Raw genomic sequence first — 21,367 nt, 5'->3', positions numbered from 1 at the left:
GTTGCACATACCAAGTCATACCAGCTGGCATGGATTACACATAGTGTAGGAGTCGCACATACCAAGTCATACCAGCTGGCATGGATTACACATAGTGTAGGAGTCGCACATACCAAGTCATACCAGCTGGCATGGATTACACATAGTGTAGGAGTCGCACAAACCACGTCATACCAGCTGGCATGGATTACACATAGTGTAGGAGTTGCACATACCAAGTCATACCAGCTGGCATGGATTACACATAGTGTAGGAGTCGCACATACCAAGTCATACCAGTTGGCATGGATTACACATAGTGTAGGAGTCGCACATACCAAGTCATACCAGCTGGCATGGATTACACATAGTGTAGGAGTTGCACATACCAAGTCATACCAGCTGGCATGGATTACACATAGTGTAGGAGTTGCACATACCAAGTCATACCAGCTGGCATGGATTACACATAGTGTAGGAGTTGCACATACCAAGTCATACCAGCTGGCATGGATTGCACATAGTGTAGGAGTCGCACATACCAAGTCATACCAGCTGGCATGGATTACACATAGTGTAGGAGTTGCACATACCAAGTCATACCAGCTGGCATGGATTACACATAGTGTAGGAATCGCACATACCAAGTCATACCAGCTGGCATGGATTACACATAGTGTAGGAGTCGCACAAACCACGTCATACCAGCTGGCATGGATTACACATAGTGTAGGAATCGCACATACCAAGTCATACCAGCACTATGGAGTTTTCACATTTCCCCAGAATATACAGATATCCAAAATGGCAAATCTTCCTGCAAATTGAACCAGAGACTTTGAAAGGAGATGCAAGGCAAAGCTTCAACCAAATAGCTTGATGCATTTGGAATACTAATAGAACTGTTGAAAGGTATGAGTTAGAAGTCATGCTGTATTGTGCTAAATCAGGCTGACAAAGTGTCTATCCTGTTCTGTAGCAAAGACTAGGTTACTAAGAAGGTTTTTATTATTGTGACATATTGGTCTTTTAATTAACAAAACTAAAGACAATAAAAATCTAAACTTATTATATTTTGCATGGTAGCATTGAAACCCAGCATACACAAGGAACATGTTTCTTCAACTAAAAAAAAAAAAAAAAAAAACCTTGTATCTAGTCCAAAAAGGAAGAAAGCATTTCATATTGGTCACTTGTGTTAAGTTCCTTTCAGTATTTTTAAATTCAGCACAAGTGTTAAATTTGGATGAAAACTCCTGAAAGCCTGTTGGAAGTTACAGTACAGGAGGGCAACTACAGAATACTTTCCTATAGTTGCACATTCAAAACATGTGGCAATAAAAGTACCAGGTACAGGTGTGGAAGCAAGCAGTACAGGTTAGTGCAGCCATATAAACACATCCACATTTAACCCGTAAATAAACCTCAATTCTTCCCTGTTTAATTGTCTTAAGTACAGTAATCCTGTGCAATAAGGTACATTTCTTCAATATTTACTTTTCTTACAATGAAAGACCAACTAGACAGCCAAGTGAGATGAGATGACATTAAAATGCTCTATAACCACGCATGCAGACAAGCCCAGCTCTTTTGCATTGTGGTTAAGACACTCGCTTACGGTGCGTGGGGGCCGGTTCACGCCCTGCTACATTGGTGCTATGACTCTGATCTCATAGATTGGCTGCAGCCAATCACCAAGGTTAAAGAGAGGGGAGAGTGTAACAGGCAGTGTTGTGTGATGCACTGCTGACATGGATTATGTCTCTTGTCGGTGAGTAACATGAGGCTAAATGTTCTATACCCATGAATGCAGACTAGCATAATGGTTAAGATGCTTGCTTGTGGTGTGCGAGGTCACTGGTTCACGCCCTGGTTTGTATTTTTTTTTATATATATATTTTGACTGACAGTTTTTCTAGGCAGAAAAAAATATATACTGTATCAACAACCAAAGAGAGAGCAATGATTACATCTGTCACCTTTCATACACTGGATACCTTTCATGCACTGGCTTTGTATCTCAATTATAAACAGCAGTCGCAGTAGTGAGGGAGATGGCTGTGGGCATTTAATCTGCAGAACCAACAGACTGAACAAATGAGTGGGCAGGGGATTGTACACCTCCTCTGCACTACATACATTCCCTTTGGAAGAACGACACAGTACGTTCCAGTGTCAATCTTAACTCAGTGGGTTTCTATTCAGTTATGACAGAGGGCAACAGCTCAGTTATTAAAAGGAAGGCATTGCAAAGTCAAATGAAAAAGTGCAGTAAATAAAAATTGGTTTTACTTATTTATTTTTAATTGAGTGTCCATGTTTTTATATTACCATATATTTTATGTTCTCTCACCAAAGCAACTCCTAGTAACAGCTCAGAAGTTGTCCTCCATTCCTCTTTGCAGCACATATCCCTTGCAGTCATCCACGTCAGCTCAACAAGGGCCTGAACTGTAGGGCCCACTGTAACACACTGGATAAAGCAAAGCCAAGTGTTGCTTTCAGCTATACAGCATTTTCTCTCTAAATCCAGCTCCTACTCTAATCAACTGCCAACTTTACCTCTGAAATACTAATAAACAAGAGATTTGTTGCATTCAAATTGACAATTTGTTCAAACTAATCTACTTCCACTCTTCCAGTCACAAAGAGAATGAATTACTGTGTAATTAATTACTGGGTTCTGAGCATGCTAGATTCAATAAAGACTTGCAATATTGCATTTCCTTATATATAAAAAAAAATCATTCTTTCAAGCATAAGGCTAACATCCCGGTGGGAAACATCAAACCATTCCACAAAGAGGAGCCCCTCTCTCACACCCTCAAAACATCAGAGTTTCAAACGGATCACATAGTTACACATTCCACAAAGAGGAGACCTTCTCTCACACCATCGAGACATCAGAGTTTCAAACAGATCACATAGTTACACATTCCACAAAGACAGGAGACCTTCTCTCACACCATCGAGACATCAGAGTTTCAAACAGATCACATAGTTACACATTCCACAAAGACAGGAGACCTTCTCTCACACCATCAAGACATCAGAGTTTCAAATGGATCACATTGTTACACATTCCACAAAGAGGAGACCCTCTCTCACACCCTCGCTGGTAAGAGAGACACAGGACGAGATGTTTATCTTGTTGCAAATGTTGATGTCTGTGCCCGTTGTGAAAAGGCAGTCTGTGGCAAATGCACTGGTACAGTTGAAAGGCGTGTTTACTGTGTAGATTGTACTTAGAAAGCTGTAATAGAACTCTGAACACACAGACAGAGCCTTTGAACTCTGTTTCACTCAAAGTGCTTTCACATTGCATAAATTATGTTATATTTTTGTTTTATGCTATTTTTATAACTAGTCATTTATGTTTTAAAATGTTATATGTGCATACAGCTTTGTACACCTGTTTACAGAGACGTTTATTGAGTAAAGTTTATTTTATTACAGTTTTTCATGTTTATGTATATGTGCTCTTTTTAAAAAAAATAAGAACAAAGTTAAATTTTTAATGTAAATACAGTGTTTAGGCTATGAAAATGTTATGTATGATGTTCATAAATAACACTATGTAACACAATTTTTGTTCCTGGGTAGTAAGTGTTATTTCCTAATTGCTTATGCCTCAAAAGTATAGAAAATGGCTATTATTCCCCACAAACTTTGCTTTTGTGACCAGGACAGTGATATTTTGAAATGTACCTATTTCCAATGAGAAAACGAGCAAATTTGTGTCTTTTCGTTCACATAAAGTCAGAAAAAAACAACATATGAATCCAAATTAACATGTATTTATACTAAAGTAATACAAAAATGACTACAAAAGATTTAGAAGTGAGTAGTTTTTCGAGATTTACGATTATACTGTAAATCACTTTCACGAATCAGCCCCCAAATGTAGTCTCCCATCATGTTCTCGTTATACTGTCCTTCATTGACAGCTCATCCAGGATCCTCAAAGCCGTGCTGCTCCATAATGGTAACAAGTACCCGTCTCTTCCCTTGGCTCACTCGGTGCACCTCAAAGAGGATTACAACAGCATCAAGACCTTGCTGGACGCCTTGAAGTATGAGGAGTACGGCTGGGACCCCCGGAAGGTGCTGATGCCACCACTGCACATCAAATTGGGCCTTATGAAACAATTTGTCAGAGCTCTAGATAAGGAGTCGGCAGCCTTCAAGTACCTTCAAGACTTCTTCCCTAAGCTGTCTGAGGCAAAGGTCAAAGCCGGTGTCTTCGTCGGACCACAGATAAAGAAGATCCTGGAGTGCAATGAATTCTCCAAGAAGCTCACTAGTAAGGAGAAAGCGGCTTGGAACAGCTTTGTCGCAGTGGTTCGGGGCTTCCTGGGCAATCACAAGGCCGAAAACTATGTGGAGCTGGTTGAGACTCTGGTGAAGAACTACGGCACAATGGGCTGTAGGATGTCCCTCAAATCGTCCATATCCTTGATGCTCATCTTGATAAATTCAAGGAGAACATGGGAGCGTACTCGGAGGAGCAAGGCGAGCGCTTCCACCAGGATATACTGGACTTTGAACGCCGCTACCAAGGACAGTATAACGAGAACATGATGGGAGACTACATTTGGGGGACGGATTCATGAAAGTGATTTACAGTATAATTGTAAATCTCGAAAAACTACTTGCTTCTAAATCTTTTGTAGTCATTTTTGTATTACTTTAGTATAAATACATGTTAATTTGGATTCATATGTTGTTTTTTTTCTGACTATGTGAACGAAAAGACACAAATTCGCCCGTTTTCTCATTGGAAATAGGTAAATTTCAAAATATCACTGTCCTGGTCACAAAAGCAAAGTTTGTGGGGAATAATAGCCATTTTCTATACTTTTGAGGCATAAGCAATTAGGAAATAACACTTACTACCCAGGAACCAAAAAAAAAAAAAAAAATTGTTACACAGTGTAATAATATTAAGTTGTATCCGATTGTTTGTTTTTCATTTTCATATCGAAGTCGTTTTAAAATGGAGCCGCACATTTTGCGGGTGCGGCGGTTGTATGTAGTCCGAAATCTCGGCGGTTCTAGTTTTAAGGCTAATTATTATCCAGGAAATTCCTTGGATTAAAGAATATGGTCATTTCTGTTGCATTGAATTAGTCCAGGGGAGAGGCTATTGGGAACAGGTATAAACACCTGGCTGTTGATTAATTCTAGAGAGGGATTGAGAGCATGAAGCTCTGTCTGAGTGACCACTGAGTAGATGAGTACTCTGTGTGACATACAGGTGATTAAACACTGTTTTGTTTAAAAGTTTTCTTTTTATATTATTAGTTCTTCGCATTTTCATTGAATTATGTTAATTTATTTTTATTTTATTTTTATTAATTCTTTTTATATATTTGTGTGACAGAGAGAAGGAATTTGAGCTGCAAATCTCCCTCCCAACCAGAAAGGGCGCTGTGTAAGGTTGGTGGTAAGCTTCCCCATAGATGGGCTGACTCGATGGTAGGTGGAAACCGGAAGTCAAGCATTTTGGAGGAAGTGTGTAGCTGCAAGTGCACTGAACAAATTAATTGTGATCAGCTGCAGAGACAGGCAGCGATTGGATAGACCGTGGCACCGGACTGATCACAAGGAGGAGTTTATTAGTACAAAGGGGACGCAGCTACGCAAGTACGGACCCTTATACTGAAAATCACTAACCTGCCGGAGCGCTGTGCTTTTGTTTGTTTCGTTTTGTATTGGAAAGGAATAGGAGCCAGGGAGTTGTAGACATAGAGCCAGCACAAAATCCAGAGCACAACTATCACTGCACAACAAAGCACAACAGCATGGCACCAAACACCACTCGCAGGGCACGGTTCGGTGCATGGGTGGAACAGACCACTTGACCACAATACTTTACACTAGCGCTTGTGTGGCACACTTTTAATTTTTTGCTTTGTTTTGTTTTCTTTACTAACACTGACACTAGGGCTACCATTGCTGCTACCCTAGTGACAGCACCTCTGTGTTATTAATTAAATCTACATGCCTGTGTGGCGCGTTAACACCCAATGCTCTGTACTCATTATTATTCAGTGACAACCCACGCACATAACACTACAATACTACAGTAAGTTAAATAAAATGTCTAGTTTGCTTGCCTTGTCTTCCAGGCAATCTGTTAATGATTTACTTATTTGTTCATTTTTCAATGTCTTCTGTGTCAAAGCATGTTACTGGCTGAAAGGATATCAGTCAATAAGGGAAGGAGCTGATTGGTTATTGATAGGAAAGACATTGGTTATTGATAGGAAAGACGCCAGTAAAGGGATAGGGACTATGTTTTAAACAATGTGTTTCTTTCAAAACTGCACACTTGAAACCAATATAATAAATGGATGTGCATGGCAGAGAGAATGTGTGGAACTGTTTTCTTAGCTGTAATGCCTTAGCTAATTATTTCATTGATGTTTCCTTTATCAGCACAGGCATTACGGCAAGATGGGTCTACATCTCAAATACAGGTTGTCCTGCCATTTGGAAAGCCTCTGAGAGAGGACACATCCAGGGTTTCTGTTCCTTGCCTGTTGTTGGAGTCTTGAGAGCAGAAGTAATAGCAGAGCATCGGCTCAGATTTCTAGATGCCTATTAATGTATTTTTATATGGCAGGCAGGGGTCACAGATGCATGGGCTGAGTCCAATTGGATATGTTTGCAACCAAATATATACTAGCTTTGCTTAACTAAAACAACCAGAGCTAGTTAAATAGAAGTGGGGAGAATGCATGCTGTCCTGAATCAAACTGAAGATAGGAAGTCCTCAGCTGCAATGTTTTTACCCGGTATGTTTTTAGTTTCTTTTTGGGAACACTGTTTTACTTGCTGCTAACCCTTATGAAAGTTTACCATTGTACAAGTACAGCTTGTAAAGCATAGATAAGCAAAGGACAGGGAGTTATAGGCGACTCTCCTCTGATTGTATCATCAGCTGTTATGTAGCTAATAACAATGTAAAATATATAATAGCTTTTCAGAATATTTATTTCAGTAAAGACAGGTGTCACATACTTTTTGAGGGTCACATTTCTCAGCATCAAATGTACTCACCTAATGTTGCTTATTGTATTCCCAGTGTTGCTTGCCTTTCTTAAGAAGTTCAGGAGTGGGAGTAAATTCGTAGCATTTCATTGTCTTGGACATATTCATTTTGCACTTTAACAGGGCTGTTAGTGTCTTAGTACACTTCAGATGTACATTTCAGATTTGCTCTGTTTTGTGTCTTGTTCTTGGAAACAAAACTGAACAGTCTCTCTGATTCTGCATTGTGGCAGAATAACTCATTTTTCAATCTTGCCTAGAAATCTGAAAAGGCATTTGCCACTGGCATCTTTCATACCAGCTACATGGTTCTGGAGTTTGTTGATCACTCATTTCCATCTTCATCAACTGTGATCATCTGTTGCTTAAAGTCCTCATCAAGACCTTGCATTAACTGATACTGTGTGAATTCATCATACAGTCTTTCAGCATCAGCAGCTCCACTTATACACACAATAGATCATTTACGGATGAGAATGTTACAGACGTTCTTTTTTCAAAATCAAAGACATCAGCATGCTTAAGTACCAGGTCATCCCATTGGAATTTTTTGAAGTGATAGTTGCAGTAAAACCCTATCACACTGGAGTAGAACCTTCTTTTCTCCACCTTCCCTGTGTGCAAGAGCTTGAAGCTTTTGTTTGGTCATGATGCCAACCCATATTTCATCATTGCTTATCTATTCATTCCACTAGTCAACATCTTGTAGGTCTACGCTGGCCTCAATAACTGAAAGGGGCACACATCTCCCTAACGATATTTGTGAAAGTTGCTTGGTAGTACTGCACAGTTTGTGTATGCAATAGACTATAGCTCATGAATGGCCTCAAAACAGAAGAACAGAATAACAAATATATTTCTGTCATTGGATTTTCAAAGTATGACTGCAGACGGGTCAGCCTCTTGTCCGATTCTTTAGGTGGCTGTGATTGGAGTTAACTCTTTAGAGCCTCATACATTTGTAAAATTCTGTCAACCACTTTTTTAAAATTCAACCACCATGTGCTGACATGCTTAGGAATTTTCTTAAATTTTACCCCACAAAAATTAGCAAAATCGTGTGTTTGTTTTACACATCCATTAAAGAAGTAGCAGACATCTACCTAGAAATCCTACACATCAAATGAGGAGACTGCTAAATGCTTTAAAAGCTGCTTTTTCAGTATTGTGACTCATGTGGCACCGAGGGAATTATGCTTCCCAACATTTACTGCAGCATTGTCAACACTCAAAGCGATCCAATTTTTCCATGGCATGTCATGCTCTTGAAAGACTATTTGCTGTACCTGATGCACTTAACCCCATATCCATCAGTTTGGAAATTATTCTACCATTAACATCCCATATTTTAACAAAGAGTTTGTACATGTTTGCTTCAATAGCAATGCTAAAAAATTCCTTCCTGCAGTAATCAAGTACTGGGTCTGTCCAGTGGGGCACCAGTGCATCATTTACTAAGCAGATTGTTTTGGTAGCAGCTGCACTGTATTTTTTTAGCAATATTGCGACAGGGAACATCTTTTTAAACAAAGGTCCAACATGTTCTCAGAAGACAGAGGAAGGTTGTGGTCACTTTGAAAATTAGAGAAAAGAAGCTCTGATTTTTCTTGGGGGCTCCTGTACATAAATAGGGGCTCAAGAACCTAAAAGGAAGGAAGAAAAAGGGGGAACTCTGGCTCATAGAGCTGCCCTCCATGAGGTGAATTATAGACTTCCAAAGCTGGGATGGAGACGCACCCCCAGAGAACCTGAAATGAGAAGAGAGCCTTGTGTTACGAAGGGAGAGCTCCTATAGCAAAGTTTAGCAAGAATAAGCTTAGCTCCTCAGATTACGAGGGTAGTGCTAGATTATGAGATGCTAGAAGGTTGGGTTTGGCCGGGGGTTCCCTCTGACTCGTAGAGAACCCTCCTGCTGAGGTAAAGGAAGCAGAGCTTAACCAAGGGTTGGAGAAAGTGAGATCACTAACCCCCGGCTTCCCGCTAAAGAATCCTATATGTGCAGGCAAACAAAATAACTGCCAATGTATATACAAAGAAAGAAAGAAAGAAAGAAAGAAAGAAAGAAAGAAAGAAAGAAAACATTTTAACACAACAAAGAAGGTTAGTAACTGGCTCCCTACTGCCTATGTGAAGACCCTCCACTCAGTGGAAAGGGAAAAAAAAACTTTCTTTTAGGGGGAAAACCTTTGGTGGCCCAGGCGGAAGAGTCATCCCCACACTGAACATGCTAGTTATTGTGCAGAAGATATCTCAGATAGGGAAGAACATATGTATGATTCAACTGCTGATGAGGTCCAGCACCCCATATTTTTAATTAGATGCTGGTTAATCTTTACTGCTGATGTGGCTGCCCCAATTCTGAATGAATGAGGAGTATACAATTGAGGGGGAAGTCCTGCTCTGGAAACCAATGTAGACAGATGAGATGTGAACCAATGTCTGGCTATAACAGTCTGTATTGAATCAATGAACAGGTGGTCAGAATTCAAAATAGGTTTGCGTTATGAAATATATTATGCATGGAAGCATATGGGCATAGAGGAGAGTCAGTTTTGTTTTATAGCTGAATAAATTGACTTTGCCGAAGCTCATCTGTTTTGGAAATGCGCAGGAAGACAATAAAGTGTGAATCTAGGATGAGCGTGAGATCATGCAGCATAGGAAAGCTGGCAATAGAAGGAACTGCATATTGTGAGCATCTTAAAAAAACAAAAATGCTTTTAGACATATAGTTTCCATTGTTAGGTCATCAAATGTAGAGAAGCAGCCTTGACGGAGGATTGAATAGGCAGGCAAGAAGGAGAAGCAGTCAGAGAGCTCTTAGAGATTCCGCACAGGAGGAGACAGACAGCTGGTATTGATAGGAGAGTTGGGGAGGTAATGGACATCAAGTGAAAATGGTATTATATTCCTGGCAGTTAGGATTTGATTGTAGCTGGTACAAGATGTAAAGAGTCCTTTGCGTGCACTGTAAAAGCCATAATCCAGTCCTGGTTGAATGGGGTCGGATTAATCCTGCTTTAAGAGCAGAAAGTCAAATAGGTGGTCCAACCGGTGAAATGAGAGGATCTGGTGTAAGGAGCAAGTGCTGCAGCCATGTATGCTTGCGCTGTATTGAGTAGTCCGCTGATAGTTGGGTTCAGTTGAAAATTAGCTGGTTGAACTGGGGGGTCACTGCTTTAGTTGGCAGAGCTGTAGGGACCAGACTGCGAAATCTGGAAATCTGTAAACGACATAGTGCGTCAGCTGCATTATTATTAATGCACGGTAGATGGTGCACTTGGATTAGAAAATGATTTGATACTGAAATCCATATTAACCACTTCAACACCATGACGTACGCACATACATCAAATGAAAACCTACTTACAGTACCATACCGTACGTGCGTACGTCAAGTTTCCCATTCTGTTCTGTGATTTGTTTCTCAGTCTAGCGTTTCAGGTTTCATTCTCTAAGGCAGTGCTAGTACTGTGGAATGTGCAATGAAAGTCAGGGGAGGGTCAGGTGTCATTTGTATCCAATTGCGTGTCATGTAGCGATTCCAATCTAGCTGTGGGTGTTTAGAAGACTGAGATATATTGCGGGAAGCCATTAAACTTTTACAAGTATATATATATATATATATATATATATATATATATATATATATATATATATATATATATATATATAGTGTTTAAAATTATTATTTTTTGTTTTATTATTAGTTTTACTTGTTTAGTTGTAGTTTATATGTTTTTTAGCGAAAGCTAAACATGGCAACGTACGTGGTCTTTCTATAATGAGCGACCGGAGTGAAGTTGGTTCGGAGGATTTCGATACCAGCGACAGTGATGCTGACTTATCACTCAGCAAAGATGATGAAGAGGATGTGGAGCCAAGAACAGTACAAACTGTACAAACAAAATAGCATGCAGCTACTTTACAGGTAAGCCAGCTGCAAACGGGAAGCTGTCTGGTTTGAAATGGCAGTGCTGTGATGAAATACTATCAAAACACATTACTGGGTACAAGGCAACAAAGCAGGCGTCTGCGGCAGCCAGATCCATCACAATGCCTGTGCAAAGTAGCCCTGTACACGCATTTGTGACTATCCCTCCAACACAAGGGAAGCAGAGACTGAAACAAAGGTGCAGGGTCTGCTACTAAAATGAAAACAAAAGACACAAGAAAAATGTGCAGTGGTTGCGAAGGCAACCCCAGGTTCTGTTGTAGTGAACATTTCAATAAATGGCACAGAGCAAGTCGATAATGGCACATGTTTTGCTTGTTTAATTTTTATTTGATAATTACTGTTTACTGATTATTATTGTTATTAGCAGCGTTTTTGTTTCCATTGTTTAAAAAAAAAACATGTTTTTATCGCTATATTGAACATGGATATGTAGTACACAGGAGCATAAAGGGTTAATGAAAAACACCGTTTTTTGTGTTTTATTCATCATATGTTAACATTTTATAGCAATTACAGGTTTTGAAAACATTATTATTATTATTTTCAAAATCTGGTACCTGGGAAGGGGTTTCATTTGTACATCTGGAGTTGAAGTGGTTAAGCGCTGCAATAATTGCATAATAAGAGGTGAACTGGAACAGCCTTTATTAATTATATGATCATAGAACATAGACAGGCCGTTCTAATGCTATGAGAGCAGACCACATTTTAATGTCTTTCCTAGCTTCTGATGAAATATTGATACAAGTTTTTTGCTGTCGATGAAAGAGCAAGTAATCGAGATATAAATGTCCGTCCCTGGGGGATAATACAAATTGCAAAATTGAATTGTCCCAGCAAAGAGAGCAGTGCACGTTTCCTGATTGTTTTGCTGATCTGAAAGTTCTGGATAAGGGAATGAATATTATCGAGTTTAGATACGGGAAGGCTGGTTTCAAACTTTTCTGTGTTCAGTATGATTCCTAGAAATTCCAGTGAATGAAGGGGGACGATTGTTTTTTCTTCTGAAAGTGGGACACCAACCTCTGAAAATAAACTTTTAAGATTGGTGATCGCTTCTGCTAGTGGATCTGAGGAAGGAGAGATCAAGAGAAAATCATCGAGTAGGTGCAACAGAAATGGAACATGATATGAATTGAGAAGTATCCAGCATAAAGCCTCTGAGAGAGTATTGAATATTTTGGGGGCTGCAGGAGCAGCAAAAAGTTAACTGAGTAGAAAAATAGAATTTTTTTTCCCAGCATATCCTGAACAGGAGGCAAAGAGAAGGATGGATTGGCATTACTTAAATGCATCTGATATATCTGCTTTTGCTAACCAGGAGCCACGACCAACCAATTTAATTGAATGAATTGCATCTGATATGGTAATGTACTGTAGAGAAAACTGATCGTGAGAGTGGCATTATTACATGTTGTTCCCGCACTGAAGCAGGCAGACAGGCAGGTGAGAGCTGGAGTGAGGCACGGAGACACAGAAGTACAGTGAAACACGCCAGCACGGCGCTCAGTATTTATTAACACAAAAAACAAAAAAACAAACAATAATGTCATGTGACCCTACCAGCAAAGGTATCGCACAGTGGACGGTAAAAAAGAACACAATACAACAAACTATAAATCAAAGGTGCTGTAAAAACAGCAGGCCTTGCAGCAGCCCCGGTCACAGTGATCTCTATGTTTTTATACTGACGCTCTGCTGAGACACGCCCACCTGCCTGCTGGAACAGCTGATTGCTTTCAGCTGCTGCTCCACGCAGACAGGTAATCATCCCTGGCGGAGTGCCACAGCAGTTAAACAATTAATTAAATCAATCTATTTGCAGCAATTAAACCAAAAATATACAATAAACTACATATTTCTCATGTGCAGGAATGAGCGAGTTGATGCTACTGGTACTTGATCCCCGTGGTTCTGACAAGTCAATGATGAGAGACGTTTTTTTCCTGTCATTGTCGTGGTTAATCCTGAATATTAGAAACGGGAGTACTACAAACAGGCCTACTATATATCCTTTTTTAATCTCTTTTTGAATAAGAGACTGTACTGTCTTGGGCTCTTGAATAGCAGAATGGAGGTTGTTGCTTTGGAAGGAGGAGAGAAGGATTTGACTGAGTCCATTTGATAAACTGTTCTCTAGTCCATCGATTAAATAATTAACTAATATCTTGTCTGGGTGAGTCAGAAGTTTTTGTTTTAAAATGGAAATATTTATGGGAGTGGAGGCTTTAAGGGGTATATGTACTAATGTTTGGGCCAGTCGCAGCGCAAACTGCAACTTGCATTTTCGTTGCAACACTTTGCAAAGTATACATTTTGCCACATGTACTAAGAGAAAACATGTTATTGAAAAGAGCCGCAATATATCATTTAAATATTTGTTGCGTCTTCTCAGCGAGATCTCTAGCATACATTGCGAGAGTCATGTTCAAATGAGTTTTGGTTTGCTGCAGCAAAGGGTGCCCAAAGGATAACGTCTATACATGGAAGGGTGCAAGAATCAAAAATATAAATCATTGCACTGAAATAACATTAATGTGTTTTGGGTAGGCTACACATTACATTACGTAAAAATATAAATCTGTACAATAGGCCTATACAGTATACAGTACAGTAGTAAAATCAAATCATGGTAACACAAAATAAATCAAAATAAATCATGCTGCTGCATTGTACACATTGATGCGAATAAAATATTATTTCAAATTGAAACTAAATGATCTTAGGTTTTTTTAATTTTATTTTAATTATTATTATTTTTAACTTGGCCCACTTAGTAGCCTAGACAATTAACACACAATAGATCATGGTCCTATACAGATGCTCAGAATGAGCTGGAGGGGTTTGTGGCATATGTGTGTAGTCTACTAATCCCAACACACTGGGGAAACCAGAAATGTCATAGAAATCTGTTTTCAAGGCTTGTAAGCACACCCTGACTTTAGTGAAAATTAGGCACTTGGGTGTTCATCTCAAAAATGCATTGAGCACAACTGGCAACACACGAGAAAAAGCGGACTGGGAAATGCCAGCAACATATTGCGACTGTTTAAAACATGCTTTCAAAAGCTCTTAACAAATTGATGCAATTGTAAGTGTCCAATTGTGAACAGCTTTAGTACATCTCATTATAATATCTGTGAACCCTCATTTGCATTGTCTCCACCCCCGTTTTGCAAATGTATGCGGGAACACCCATAATTACATATTCATCTAAGGTTGAACCGCAAAGAAAAACTGCTGCCACAAAGCATTCCCTAAAAAGCATTGTGCATGTATAGTACATTTCACCCTAGACATCCGACTCGTTTGCAACTGGTTTGCTACACTTTAGTACATCTACCCCTAAGTGTTGGAGAGAGTCACTTTGGAGCTACTGGACAGATGGCTTTAGAATGAGCGTCCCCACAGAAAGTGCACATATGGATGTTGGTGCACTGTCTGAAAGATCATATACTGGAATTGAAATTATTACATATTTGCCTTCCTCCTGCAAATGCAAATTTGTCTTACCTTGTAGATTGCTCAGGTGGGGCTGAAGAATGGATGGAGTTAGGGATCGAGATTCTGTTAGAGAAGCGGGAGGAGTGATGCAGACTGCTGATCTGGTAGAGCCGCAGACCCTGCATGCGTTGGCTCTGAAACCGCTGAAAATCCTGTTGAATAGGTCTAGATCAGGCTGTGCCGTCGATGATGTGGTTATCTGATGCCAAATCTCCACAAATCCATGACTATGGTGCAGAAATTCAGATGTAGTCATCAATGGTGAAACCAGATTAACCTCTTTACTGTGGGGATATTGAGTGACGACGAGCAGTGGTTGTGGAGGCGGAACCATATCCTGTGGCAGTTGCAAGATTGTAGATCGGAGGCTCGACCATAGGGACGGGGGTTGCTATCAAACCGTAAATGACTGTAGCTACAGCAGAAGTGGCTGAGTTTACTGCAGGAATGGAGGAAAAACTGCTATTATTTCGACTTTCTTCTGCTTATTTAAACACTGTATATAGTAGTGTAAGTTAATCGCTCAATAACCCTCATACTCCATTGATGATTTTTAAATATTTAACTGCTGAGCGCTGAGCTGTAGGGAGTTGTATTTAAATTCTCTCTGCTTCAATTGGATTAAACAGCTTTGTTCCCATTGGTTCCTGATTTCTTATTGGTTAGCAGCAGAGTGATCACATCTTAGTGGATGTGTATCAGAGCATATTTTGTGTTTTACTACATGGGGAAGCAGTCAATCACCTACAAGAGCTACGCAGGACAGTGCAAAGAAATACTGTGCCAAAAAGCATGTACACAATGTATACAGTTGTAACTTTCTATAGAACCTAATAAGTTTTCTGTATTATTGCAGGTTCTTGAATTAATAACTATTTTTGATATAAGGACACATCTGAACTAATCTGTTGGATTGATTTTTGAGCACAGCAACAGGGAAGCATGTTGAACTTTCGACTGGAGCAACTTCCGTGCACCCGGCACAAAGGAGGGATAGTGAGCTTTAACTGAACCCGTACAAAGGAGGGAGTAGTGAGCTTTAACTGAACCCAGCACAAAGGAGGGAGTAGTGAGCTTTAACTGAACCGAGCCCAAAGGAGGGAGTAGTGAGCTTTAACTGAACCCAGCACAAAGGAGGGAGTAGTGAGCTTTAACTGAACCCGACACAAAGGAGGGAGTAGTGAGCTTTAACTGAACCCAGCACAAAGGAGGGAGTAGTGAGCTTTAACTGAACCCAGCACAAAGGAGGGAGTAGTGAGCTTTAACTGAACCGAGCCCAAAGGAGGGAGTAGTGAGCTTTAACTGAACCCAGCACAAAGGAGGGAGTAGTGAGCTTTAACTGAACCCGACACAAAGGAGGGAGTAGTGAGCTTTAACTGAACCCATACAAAGGAGGGAGTAGTGAACTTTAACTGAACCCGACACAAAGGAGGGAGTAGTGAGCTTTAACTGAACCCGTACAAAGGAGGGAGTAGTGAGCTTTAACTGAACCCTGCACAAAGGAGGGAGTAGTGAGCTTTAACTGAACCCGCACAAAGGAGGGAGTAGTGAGCTTTAACTGAACCCGTACAAAGGAGGGAGTAGTGAGCTTTAACTGAACCCAGCACAAAGGAGGGAGTAGTGAACTTTAACTGAACCTGGCACAAAGGAGGGAGTAGTGAGCTTTAACTGAACCCCGCACAAAGGAGGGAGTAGTGAGCTTTAACTGAACCCAGCACAAAGGAGGGAGTAGTGAACTTTAACTGAACCTGACACAAAGGAGGGAGTAGTGAGCTTTAACTGAACCCAGCACAAAGGAGGGAGTAGTGAGCTTTAACTGAACCCGTACAAAGGAGGGAGTAGTGAGCTTTAACTGAACCCATACAAAGGAGGGAGTAGTGAGCTTTAACTGAACCCGTACAAAGGAGGGAGTAGTGAGCTTTAACTGAACCCAGCACAAAGGAGGGAGTAGTGAGCTTTAACTGAACCCGTACAAAGGAGGGAGTAGTGAGCTTTAACTGAACCCGTACAAAGGAGGGAGTAGTGAGCTTTAACTGAACCCGCACAAAGGAGGGAGTAGTGAGCTTTAACTGAACCCGACACAAAGGAGGGAGTAGTGAGCTTTAACTGAACCCGTACAAAGGAGGGAGTAGTGAGCTTTAACTGAACCCTGCACAAAGGAGGGAGTAGTGAGCTTTAACTGAACCCGCACAAAGGAGGGAGTAGTGAGCTTTAACTGAACCCGTACAAAGGAGGGAGTAGTGAGCTTTAACTGAACCCAGCACAAAGGAGGGAGTAGTGAACTTTAACTGAACCTGGCACAAAGGAGGGAGTAGTGAGCTTTAACTGAACCCCGCACAAAGGAGGGAGTAGTGAGCTTTAACTGAACCCAGCACAAAGGAGGGAGTAGTGAACTTTAACTGAACCTGACACAAAGGAGGGAGTAGTGAGCTTTAACTGAACCCAGCACAAAGGAGGGAGTAGTGAGCTTTAACTGAACCCGTACAAAGGAGGGAGTAGTGAGCTTTAACTGAACCCAGCACAAAGGAGGGAGTAGTGAGCTTTAACTGAACCCGTACAAAGGAGGGAGTAGTGAGCTTTAACTGAACCCGTACAAAGGAGGGAGTAGTGAGCTTTAACTGAACCCGCACAAAGGAGGGAGTAGTGAGCTTTAACTGAACCCGCACAAAGGAGGGAGTAGTGAGCTTTAACTGAACCCGTACAAAGGAGGGAGTAGTGAGCTTTAACTGAACCCAGCACAAAGGAGGGAGTAGTGAGCTTTAACTGAACCCGACACAAAGGAGGGAGTAGTGAGCTTTAACTGAACCCAGCACAAAGGAGGGAGTAGTGAGCTTTAACTGAACCCGTACAAAGGAGGGAGTAGTGAGCTTTAACTGAACCCAGCACAAAGGAGGGAGTAGTGAGCTTTAACTGAACCCGTACAAAGGAGGGAGTAGTGAGCTTTAAATGAACCCGTACAAAGGAGGGAGTAGTGAGCTTTAACTGAACCCAGCACAAAGGAGGGAGTAGTGAGCTTTAACTGAACCCGTACAAAGGAGGGAGTAGTGAGCTTTAACTGAACCCGTACAAAGGAGGGAGTAGTGAGCTTTAACTGAACCCGCACAAAGGAGGGAGTAGTGAGCTTTAACTGAACCCGTACAAAGGAGGGAGTAGTGAGCTTTAACTGAACCCGCACAAAGGAGGGAGTAGTGAGCTTTAACTGAACCCGTACAAAGGAGGGAGTAGTGAGCTTTAACTGAACCCGTACAAAGGAGGGAGTAGTGAGCTTTAACTGAACCCAGCACAAAGGAGGGAGTAGTGAGCTTTAACTGAACCCGTACAAAGGAGGGAGTAGTGAGCTTTAACTGAACCCGACACAAAGGAGGGAGTAGTGAGCTTTAACTGAACCCAGCACAAAGGAGGGAATAGTGAGCTTTGACTAGTGGACTTTAACTGAACCCGACACAAAGTAGGGAGTAGTGAGCTTTAGCTGAACCCAGCACAAAGGAGGGAGTAGTGAGCTTTAACTGAACCCGACACAAAGTAGGGAGTAGTGAGCTTTAACTGAACCCGACACAAAGTAGGGAGTAGTGAGCTTTAGCTGAACCCAGCACAAAGGAGGGAGTAGTGAGCTTTAACTGAACCCATACACAAAGGAGGGAGTAGTGAACTTTAACTGAACCTGACACAAAGGAGGGAGTAGTGAGCTTTAACTGAACCCAGCACAAAGGAGGGAGTAGTGAGCTTTAACTGAACCCGTACAAAGGAGGGAGTAGTGAGCTTTAACTGAACCCAGCACAAAGGAGGGAGTAGTGAGCTTTAACTGAACCCGTACAAAGGAGGGAGTAGTGAGCTTTAACTGAACCCGTACAAAGGAGGGAGTAGTGAGCTTTAACTGAACCCGCACAAAGGAGGGAGTAGTGAGCTTTAACTGAACCCGCACAAAGGAGGGAGTAGTGAGCTTTAACTGAACCCGCACAAAGGAGGGAGTAGTGAGCTTTAACTGAACCCAGCACAAAGGAGGGAGTAGTGAGCTTTAACTGAACCCGACACAAAGGAGGGAGTAGTGAGCTTTAACTGAACCCAGCACAAAGGAGGGAGTAGTGAGCTTTAACTGAACCCGTACAAAGGAGGGAGTAGTGAGCTTTAACTGAACCCAGCACAAAGGAGGGAGTAGTGAGCTTTAACTGAACCCGTACAAAGGAGGGAGTAGTGAGCTTTAAATGAACCCGTACAAAGGAGGGAGTAGTGAGCTTTAACTGAACCCGTACAAAGGAGGGAGTAGTGAGCTTTAACTGAACCCGTACAAAGGAGGGAGTAGTGAGCTTTAACTGAACCCGTACAAAGGAGGGAGTAGTGAGCTTTAACTGAACCCGCACAAAGGAGGGAGTAGTGAGCTTTAACTGAACCCGTACAAAGGAGGGAGTAGTGAGCTTTAACTGAACCCGCACAAAGGAGGGAGTAGTGAGCTTTAACTGAACCCGTACAAAGGAGGGAGTAGTGAGCTTTAACTGAACCCGTACAAAGGAGGGAGTAGTGAGCTTTAACTGAACCCAGCACAAAGGAGGGAGTAGTGAGCTTTAACTGAACCCGTACAAAGGAGGGAGTAGTGAGCTTTAACTGAACCCGACACAAAGGAGGGAGTAGTGAGCTTTAACTGAACCCAGCACAAAGGAGGGAATAGTGAGCTTTGACTAGTGGACTTTAACTGAACCCGACACAAAGTAGGGAGTAGTGAGCTTTAGCTGAACCCAGCACAAAGGAGGGAGTAGTGAGCTTTAACTGAACCCGACACAAAGTAGGGAGTAGTGAGCTTTAACTGAACCCGACACAAAGTAGGGAGTAGTGAGCTTTAGCTGAACCCAGCACAAAGGAGGGAGTAGTGAGCTTTAACTGAACCCGACACAAAGTAGGGAGTAGTGAGCTTTAGCTGAACCCAGCACAAAGGAGGGAGTAGTGAGCTTTAACTGAACCCATACACAAAGGAGGGAGTAGTGAGCTTTAACTGAACCCAGCACAAAGGAGGGAGTAGTGAGCTTTAACTGAACCTGACACAAAGGAGGGAGTAGTGAGCTTTAACTGAACCCAGCACAAAGGAGGGAGTAGTGAGCTTTGACTAGTGGACTTTAACTGAACCCGACACAAAGTAGGGAGTAGTGAGCTTTAGCTGAACCCAGCACAAAGGAGGGAGTAGTGAGCTTTAACTGAACCCGACACAAAGGAGGGAGTAGTGAGCTTTAACTGAACCCAGCACAAAGGAGGGAGTAGTGAGCTTTAACTGAACCCGTACAAAGGAGGGAGTAGTGAGCTTTAACTGAACCCAGCACAAAGGAGGGAGTAGTGAGCTTTAACTGAACCCGTACAAAGGAGGGAGTAGTGAGCTTTAAATGAACCCGTACAAAGGAGGGAGTAGTGAGCTTTAACTGAACCCAGCACAAAGGAGGGAGTAGTGAGCTTTAACTGAACCCAGCACAAAGGGGCCTCCACAGGATCGCAAATAGATCGAATCATCCGACCAGGATTTATGGAGAAAAAGGAAGCTGGAGACAACAGAAGGAAGACAATTTATTCATCCCATGCAGGATGAGGCAATCCATTGTCCAACACAATGGAAGACAGTTGTAGGGGAATGTATAGGTTTTTCTTCAAAAGTCCTATAACAACTGGTAACTTGCGACCAGTATTTCGAATTGGTTTCTGAGTCTACATGGCTCCATAAGAGAGTGAGCATGAAGCTTTATACCTCTGGACAGCAAGAAGATTCTGTACCCTGTATAGCACTTAGGCTGTGGAATGACCTTCCAAAGGTCATAAGGGACAGTGATACTCTTAGTATTTTTAAATCTAAACTGAATACCCACTTTTATACTTTGGCTTTTATTGTCTGACCTGTTATGTGTTGTTGTATGTAGTTATTGTTTTTCTTGTTTTATTGGGCATTATGTAATTTATTTTTATTGTCCTTTTTTTTTTTAAAGTAAATTTTGTTTAAATTGCTTTTTTATTCTTGTGAAGTGCCTGGAGATGTGCACTTGAAAGGCGCTATATAAAATCAAGATTATTATTATTATTATTATTATTATTATTATTATTATTATTATTATTATTATTATTATTATTATTATTACCCTACAATAAACAAACGTCAAAGAAAGTTCCGTGTTCGGACTCCTGCTGATAGGAAAGAGAGGCGTCTGCGAGTCAGTTTATCTATGCGTCAATAAGAACCATTCCCAGCTTTGAAACTAGCTTCTGTCATAAACACAGCATATTGAGAGACTGTGTCTGCCCTCGGGTGAAGCATTCAAATAAAGAAGAAACACACAGTATGCTAAACCCCAACTTGGGTTTGAAGATAAAGGAACACACGGGAAGTATGCAGAGCCCCAACTTGGGCTGAAGATTTGTTGCAACAAAGTGAAAACTGAACTACAATGGAACGTTTATTCTGCAGACTTTTGGGTCTTCTTCATGGAACCGTTGAGTATGATTTCAGTACCTCTCCCTTGTGGAACTAGAGTAATTAATTGTAACTGCAAACACATAAAGTTGATAAAATAGTTCTGTTAATTTGCACTTTAATGAGAATATGAAAAACCTCAGAGTCTGAACCTTGTTAAAAGTAACTATAAGCTTCTTGTTTGAAAGTATACTTGTGTAACTGTTGTCAGACAATTGTAGTTCAGCATTATCTGTGACCTCTTACTCAGAAACTGTATTTGAACAGGAGTTAGCTTGTATATAAGCAATAGACGCAGAGGTAACTGTCTGAGGAGCTGAGCTAGAGGGTCTGTCAGCAGAGTGACATCATCATATGCTGAAAAGTCTGTGTAGCCTAGACTGAGATTGATACAGAAGAGTTGCTGTACTGTGTTGGAATGAACCTATACT

This window comes from Acipenser ruthenus, chromosome 13, assembly GCF_902713425.1.
Source record: "Acipenser ruthenus chromosome 13, fAciRut3.2 maternal haplotype, whole genome shotgun sequence".
NCBI lineage: Eukaryota > Metazoa > Chordata > Actinopteri > Acipenseriformes > Acipenseridae > Acipenser > Acipenser ruthenus.
This window is presented reverse-complemented; position numbering follows the sequence as displayed.